General features: G+C 38.0%; 1 non-coding gene across 1 annotated transcript; it reads left to right on the top strand.

Moving 5' to 3' along the window:
* Nucleotides 1-6,563: 6,563 nt before the first annotated feature.
* On the top strand, nucleotides 6,564-6,637 carry trnan-auu (transfer RNA asparagine (anticodon AUU)). Its single transcript has one exon. It is a non-coding gene; the product is annotated as a tRNA-Asn (tRNA).
* Nucleotides 6,638-8,819: the final 2,182 nt, after the last annotated feature.

Raw genomic sequence — 8,819 nt, 5'->3', positions numbered from 1 at the left:
CACGTTAATGTAGAATTATTAATAAGTTTATTAGTTCAGGTTTACCCACCTGAACTAATATAGAATTATTACTTGGTCTGTCTCTTGTTTGTATATAAATGAATGTCTCTGACAACTTAATGTTAGTTTTACGATGTAGGTCAGGCGTTGACATATGCATGAGTATGCGAAATGTCTCACTCCTGATTCAGCTCATGTTCTATAGGAGATTGGCAATTCCTCCTGTTTCTCGTACAACCATATCAGAACAGAAGCCCGTGTCACCCAGCTCTGATTCAAGATCGACTCGCATCTTTATCTTTGCATTAAGAGCTACCGGATAACAGATTATCTTGAAAAGGTTTGGGGATGCACTGGCTGGGATTAAAACCCGGCTCAATTATTTGGAAGTCACCTGTACTACCAACACACTTCTAAGAAGCACCCGCACATTTTCGCAATCCTCTCTCTCACCTACAAAGTTATGAAGACACAGACGACCAATGAAAACTAATTTGATTCACTCAAGGCTTCACTCTTCTGTTGTGATGTTGTTTTAATTAGTGTTAGCTGTGATGAGGTGTTGTTTCTGTCTCTTAAAGTTTAAGAGTCTGCTCTTTTCTTCCTGGTATAGAAAAAACATGTTCCATCTTTGTTTACAAACACCACTGTAAATTATTTGTCCATCTCTAAAGCCTGTGTGTATTGACAAGGCAATTCAAAAGCACATATTAAATAAGAACACGATCCTTCACGATGCAACACGATCCGTGGTTGGAGCGTTGTTTCGCCCTTTAACGTTCTTCTACAATATTTACAGACAGGGCTTTATCACTGGAGTTGTGTGCATCGGTCCATGAACATCAACTGTACTGCTGTTTTTCTATGCGTAATTTAATGGCTAGCACTTAAAAGATGCAAAAAGATTTCAAAGAAAACATAATTGAAAGACAGTCGAGTAAGGATGTAGAAAAACGCTCTCCCCTGTTGAAGAATCAACCACCGTCGCCCATGTAACTGGATATAAAAATAAATTATTCCCATGAATTTACTTTGTAGTAGAAGAAATGCGAAAGTGGGAAACTGCAGGTATTCTTCGTGAAGGGTGGATTGTGTTCAGTGAACATATGCACATCTTTACGTCAGTTCCACACTTTGCGGCCTAGAGGATGTAGCTCAGTGCTAGAGTGCATTCTTTGCATGTGTGAGGTCCCGGGTTCGATCCCTGGCATCTCCCGATGTCTTATGTTATTGTGCTCACATCGCAATCTTCTGTTGAGTGAGAATTCTTTGCTCGTGTTCATAGAGAGACAGGTTTACACAATTAAACTCAATGTGCTACAGTGTTGCTCTGCTGTTTTAAATGTACCTCCAAAGCATTTTGTTCTGTTAACTACCAAATGATTTGAACTAATTTAACGTCATATTCAGAAAATCCAGAGAAGGTCATCAGACTTTTAGTGGCTGTTGAAGAAAACACCTGTTGAATCTCACTAGGGATTTCTTGAGAGATCATTCAGCGAGCTAGTCCTCCCTCTGGACTCCACACTGAGCTGAAAGCTGAAAGCTGTGCGAATTCCTCACTGTGTGTCCTGTACTGTTACAGGTGCTTTCGTGTAGGTGTGGAGCACAGCAACAAGAACACCTTGAACTTTTTCCGTATGTGAAGAAAAAAACAAAAGAACATGAAAAGTATTGAGTGTATAAAATATCCATGGTACAACCCGAGAAAAACTGATGGACTAAACAACAACATTTGATGATTAAAGAGATTCAAGAAACACAATCATCCACGCACGGGCTTGGATCCTGAACGCTTAAGTTAATTGACAAAGCGAAGGATATAACCTGTAAACTCTCTCAATGTCTTATAGTTTATTAAATAAAACAATTTCTTACTTTCTTAATAATTTCTTACTGTTGATGGACGATTTATTGAATTTTAGCAAAATCACAATTACAGCTTTTTCGGTTAAACTGTTATTCACATACTCTAACATAGATAAACGTTAGTGTCTTCTGATGTGTGAGACATTTTCTCAAAAACAATATTTGTTAGTCTCTCTGGAGGCTGCACACGGTGTTTAGAGAAAGAATTTCAAAAAGACAGGCTCCCTAAGCTTAACATCAATGCAGAAAAAAATGTTTTCTCAACAGAAATGCTTTTTGGCACTTTCAGCTTTACATAGGGAGCAACGTCTGCCGAAATCACTTATGAGCCAGTGCACATTGTAGTGTGCCAGCAACTACATTTAATATTGGCTGTGGTGGTGAGCTGTTTTTGTCTGTGAAAGCAGTTGTCTGTGATACTTCACGCCGAATCATCGGCAGGGGTAAAGCTTATTAAATATTTGCGGATAGCGCTCCATCAGAAATAACTTGTCCAAGTACAAAAGAGATCATAGGGTTTACATCAAGCAGTCACAAAACATACCTCACATGTCAAATTTAAATGGGGAATTGATTTTGCTTCTTGACGTTGTTCCTGTGGTTGTGTTGGTTACAAAGGTGAACGGTCTTCCACATTCTACTAGAGTATTCACTGGGTTGCCTCTATCCATTATCTTGGAAAGAATCTGTGCTTCAACTAAAAAAAAAAATCATCAGTACTGTCGTTTTTTTCTGTGCGTACAGCCATCACTTAAAGCATATAACAATCCGTTCAATCCCCCGCATCTCCAGGTGCTTTATGTTACTGTGCTCACATCACAGTCTTCTGTTGAGTGAGAACTCTTTGCTCGTGTTCATAGAGAGACAGGTTTACACAATTAAACTCAGGCACACTCGAAGTGCTACAGTGTTGCTCTGCTGTTTTAAATGTACCTCCAAAGCATTTAGTTTTGTTAACTACCAACTGATTTGAACTAATTTAACGTCATATTCAGAAAATCCAGAGAAGATCATCAAACTTTTCATGGCTGTTGAAAAAACACCTTTTGAATCTCACCAGGGATTTCTTGAGAGATCATTCAGCGAGCGAGTCCTCCCTCTGGACTCCAAACATTTTGGGTTAAACTGTTATTCACACACTCTAACGAAGAGAAACGTTAGTGTCTTCCGGTGTGTGAGCCCATTTCTCAAAATATAAAAAAAATAAAAGTTATATAAATTGAATTGTTCTACTTTTTAGGCTTGCATAGTATTATTAATATTTCAGTTAAATCTTTTCTTCTGTAGTAATATGAGTTGATATTAATATTAGTCCTGATTTATAATTTTTTGTCATGGTTGATCTTAAGTAATTTTGTAATTAGTTTCAGTTTTGAAAATTAGTTTCGCGCAGAGAAGCTACCAAAACTGGCAATGTTCACATAATGTGTAATGCAATAGCAGCATTTTGGGTTGAAAACAAAAAGTATATCTTGGTATGAATCCTAACACTTCATAAGTAGCATTCTTGGATTTCTCGCTTCAGATAAAGTTGTCTATACATCATAGATTTCTACTCAATCAATATCAGCTGTGTTATCACTACAGAACGCTAAATATAGATCCTGGCAATACTTCGTGAGATCTTCGTAAGAAAATCCAAAATACTACGGAAGGAATCAAATTTATACGTTTCTTTGGATCGAGAAGATGATCATTATGAGACTCAAAACATGCCTGTCTTTTCTTTTTTCGAGGACACATGGATTATTGAGGTGTAAAGATGGGTTCAAAACTAAAATCACCTTCTATCGCTGCTGTTTCCTTAAATCCTTCAACTGATCATCGATATCGAGGAATAATATTATATAGTTTCTTCAAATCCTTCAACTGATCATCGACATAGAGAAATAATATTATACAAATTGTGGTTTTCTGTTAATTGCCAATTTGACTGTAATTACATCTTCGTTTACAGATGTCTTGCATGTATCACAAGGTATAATAGTTGTCGTGCATCCTCAGTTAAAATGTTTTAAAAAGTACGACAAAAGTACAACATGCTTAAGAACATTTATGGTTACATCCATATTAAAATGAAGTTAAATGACTTGCTTGCGAAGCACCAAGCAGCCATGAACAGTTCACGGAAATCAAATATACAGTACAGATGGATTCAGAGTGTGCTTTCCAACTTTTGTGCAACATTTTCTTTTGACAGGGCAGAGTTGTCTTCACAATCTGGGTTGATTAATTCCCCTCACGGGATCAATAAAGTATCTATCTATAAATCTCTTACACGTCATTTACCATGGCCTTTCAACTAATAGCCCGTGCAGGGATCAAACCCCAGCTGTTGGTACGAGTTGCATAAGACCCTGTAACGCGCAGATAAGAAACTAACCTCTGCTTCTTCATTATATACACAGTGAGCTATATTTGCGAGCCTACTGCCCCCTGCGGGCTCTGTATTTGATTGCGGTACAAGACCGGCCGTGGAGATAAAGTGAGACGGGTGTGTACTTTAAAAGGCTCATAGCGTCCCTGGGAGGGCTCAAACCACCACCCTTTTTGTTAACAACCGAGCCACAAAGACTCATGTACAGCTTAACACTCCTTGGTCTCAGTGAAAGTGATACAAATTTCGGGAGATTAATTTGTTTTTAAAGGAAAATCACAAACAGTGGCCGAGATCTACTGGAGTTTTTCATTCTATACTGCGATTTCTGTAGGGTACCCTGTGAAAATACGAGTTTTGACGAGAAGGGATGGACATATAAGGTCAGAAGGCTTGGGGAATTGAACTTTAAGGTGAAGACTGCGGGTTCAGCAGCAGCAGAACCTGATCGGTATCAGTTGACTCGGATATACTTTGAAAATGAACTTAGAGATTTAGAGTCAGACGTGCTACCGTTGCACCATGGGGTACTTAATTAAAAAAAATAGAAAAACAGTCAGTGTTCCTGGATCTGTTATTGAGAACAACACCTGCACAAGAGCTGCGCAGGAAGAATAAAATGTGGTCTGGGATGAAGAGACTCTCTTCGGAAGAGCGGCGCTCTTCACAGGATATTTTTTTTGTGTGAAGTTGATTTGTCTCCTTTGGGGAATTCAAAGGCACTGACAGCTGTGACCTTGTGGCGCAAAGATAGCATGTCTGACTCCAGATCAGACGGCTGCATGTTCAAATCACGTCGAGGTCTGCTTTTAGTTTTTCAGGTTCTGCTCGTCCTGAACACGGAATTCACACCATGTAGTTGAGTTCTATCTGTACACCACATAGATAATCTAAACAAAATAGAGCCCTACTGGACATACAGTTAGGATCTCACACAGCGAATACCCTTGAACACAAGAGAGAAGGCACAGTTAACATCTGCGAAACATCACATCCGTCTTTAGATACAGCTACATCAGAGAATGGAATCCCGGAAATTTCAAATAACTTCTTTTAATACAGGTTCAAGCAAACCTGAAAGTTAGGGAGTTTCCGGACACTTTTGTTTTATTAAAAAGTGTCTGAAGCCTGAAAATGTAATTTAAAAAAAAAACCGCTATTGGACATTAGCAGGTACTTTTTGTAACGATTTGCTATTTCATGCTGGAAAACAAAGGAAACAGACCCAATGTTTGCTTTCAGGTGCGGTTCATTACATAATAGACATCTATTACTGAGGAGCTTGAATAAAATTTACATGAGGCAGGTAGAAGTCGAACCTACAATCTTATGATCCAAAATCAGATGCGTTAATTATTAAACTGCTGGTATTAAACATAACCGGAATTCCCCCATAGGGTGCTCAGCTTCGCTACTAGTAATATACCGCCCCTTCTAAAATTTCAAAGTGAGAAACGTGTTTTCTGATTTTTTATGAGTTTTAAAATATTATCTCTTTAAATCAGAAAAAGGGTTTATGTTTCGCACTGAAATTCCCATTGATTGAGAATTCAAAGAAAGACTGTTTTCTTCCACAACACCGTATAATTATTACATCCACCAGACTCTCCAACGTCTCCAGACCTTGCTGGGTGAGCATTTACTCCGATAAATTAGTTCACGTATCATGTTAAATCACCTCTTCTCAACACAACATTTCCTGGTGCACCTTTTCTCTATGAAAAAAAAACATTTTTCCCTTGCACGATTTCTCGTTTTTTTATCAAAGCTTACAGAAATAAAAAAGAAGAAGAAATAGTGTTGCAAAAGAACTCTGTCGCCCTTGGGAGATGTCAAACGCATTGGACATGAAAAATGCCGGATAAAAGTCAGTTCTCTTCGTTTCTCAGTGTCGGGGCTGCTACTGTATGTAAAAGAGGGAATTTGCTCTGAGAGCAGGTTCAGCGCTTTCTGAACGCAGATGTCTCAGAGCGGTGTGTCCAAGCGGCTGTAAAAGGTGGTGAAAGTCCTGTCACCGTAGCTTAGTTGGTTAACGTGCCTCTTTATTGAACAAAAGCACCGGTTCAACTCACTCGCCGTGTCTTTCTTCCTATCTTGTAGTACAGAACGTATCATTTTGGGCACTCACAAAGGGCTTGATTTCGTTAAATGCATGTGTTCATTTCCTTTCTGGAAAACTTGTTTTTGATGAAATTCACACAGCTTGCGAAACATGAAATTCAGTTCTTGGTTATCAGTGCAGAAAAAATATTACCGGCTGGCAAAATAAACGGTAAGAGATTTTTTTTTTTGATTCGAGGAAAGACTCGGCTCATCAGTCTCTGTGGCGCAATCGGTTAGCGCGTTCGGCTATTAACTGAGAAGTTGGTGGTTCAAGTCCACCCAGGGACGGGTTTCCTTTGCGATGTAAACATTGTTTTCGCATAGGTCGATTGGATTTCTCAGCTAAACCATAGCCATTTTAATATTTGTAGGAAATGCGACTGTTCAACCCGTGTCAAAAATGTCCAATAATGCCCAACATCGCAACTCCCCAGAAAACCATATTCACCCAAGAAAAATAATCGTCGAATCGTCATTTATACTCCCGTCACATCCTCTGCTGAAATATTTTAAAAATACAATGCAGATTTGTTTGAGAACTTGACAAGCATTGTTTTGTTAGCACTGTGCAGTTGGATTTTGATATTTTGACATATTTACCTTAATTTTAAACTGTAAATACTGTACAATTTATTGGAATTGTGTTGTAATATTAAAATATGTTAGCTGAGGATGCAAAAGGGTGAAAGGGAAAGGTCAGAGGGTACAGTAACAACAAGGTTTGGACTGGTGGAGGTGGTAGGTGTGTTGATGGTTTTTCTCTGTAGAGGATGATTGAGTTTTTTATCCTTCTCTGAAGTGAGAAACTGGAAGAGTTGGGAGTTGAGAGATCTGATGAGGTTAGTTATAAAAGGAAGTTGATGTGGAGCTGTTAGCCGTAAGAATCCCTTAATGTCTTTGATGTTGTCATCAAAGATAAACTGCAGTAAGCAAAGATAAAAAGAAAATTATCTTTGCATACTGCCCTGTCTTTCTAACACCTGAAGAAGGCTCCACGGCCAACACGTTGTGTTTCCTTTCTTCTCTTTTCAGCATGGAATAACCCTTTACTTGTTCCTTTGCAGCCTACGCATGCTGACGCAGCTACTCACCTGATATTTAACATTTCTATAATCACAACTATGAATGTCCACTGTGAGTATTTTTTCCATGATTATTTATTCTGTCATTGAAGCATATTTTACCTCATACCGAAGTGTCATAATCACTGAATTTTTTTTTTCATTTAGAAAGTAAGAAAATGATAAATTGCTATGAATTGCATTTAGCCTGTTCTGATCTGATTCTATATACTTTAACATGCCATGTTCACAATGTCACAACTTAGAAATGCAACAGTGAAGTGTTGTAATTATCAATGTACATAGTGTCAGAACATTGAGATGTTTTGGTAATGAGGAAGGAGGGACATGCCATGTTCACAGGGTCATATTTAAAAAATTGGCACAGTAAAATTTCCTAAAGTTCAGGATTTTGATAGTCTGTTCCATTGTCTCTCACACTTCAGTGTCAGAATTTTTAGATGTTTTTATAACCAGGGGGTAGGTTTATAGCAAGAAGCAGAAAGTGCAATCACCCGTTGCTCATCCTCGGTTAACCATATGTTCTCATATGCCATGTTCTAAATGTCCCATTTATATTAAAAAGGTTCTTGTAAAATGCAAGATTTTAAGACTTTTTATGATCAGAAGGTAAGGTCGTGGTAAATATGCAGAAAGTGCCTGTGAACTTATGTTTTGCATTTGTTTTATTTACTTATTGTGTTTGTGTTATTGTGAGTTTTGAAAATTGGTTAACAATTTTCTGAAATGTGTTTCACACAAAAATGTTATTTGGATAGTCACTACTTACATATTCCCATTTACTGAGGATAAATACAGTAATCCATCCTGATTAGTACTTTTAAAAATTACTGTAAAGAGCCATCTACAGGCGAAAGGCGGCATAACATCACAGCAGCAGCATTAAGGCAGAAGAAGAAGCTGGCGAATAAGAAGCCAGCTTCAGCCTCGTTAATGCAATACTATTGGGTGAAGTGGGAAAATATTTCTTGCTCTGAATCCTAACATTTTTATAGGAGGTGTTCTAGTACTTCTTGCCTCAGATAAAATTGCCAATACACTTAATTTCTACTCCATCAATATCAGCAGCGTTATCGGTACTGAGTCCTAAATGTACGTCCTGTCATCATATAAAATGTCAAAAGTTTTGACTGCATTCAACTGATCAAATTTCTCTTCGATGACAGTTATCATTTTATCCAAAATACATCCGAAACAAATTTGCACTGTTTTTTTTTTATCCAGAAGAGCATCATCATGAGACTCAAAACATACCTGTTTTTTCTTCTTTCCAGGAGGAAGGATTGTTCAGATGCAAACATTGGTCCAAAATCAATGTACTCTCCTATCGCTGTTGCTTCTTTAAATCCTTCATTTGAACGTCGATATTGAGGGATGATATCGTACAA

The sequence above is a fragment of the Lepisosteus oculatus genome, chromosome 14, assembly GCF_040954835.1.
Source record: "Lepisosteus oculatus isolate fLepOcu1 chromosome 14, fLepOcu1.hap2, whole genome shotgun sequence".
NCBI lineage: Eukaryota > Metazoa > Chordata > Actinopteri > Semionotiformes > Lepisosteidae > Lepisosteus > Lepisosteus oculatus.
The sequence above is the reverse complement of the archived record's forward strand: the minus strand, read 5'-3'. Positions and strand labels throughout refer to the sequence as shown.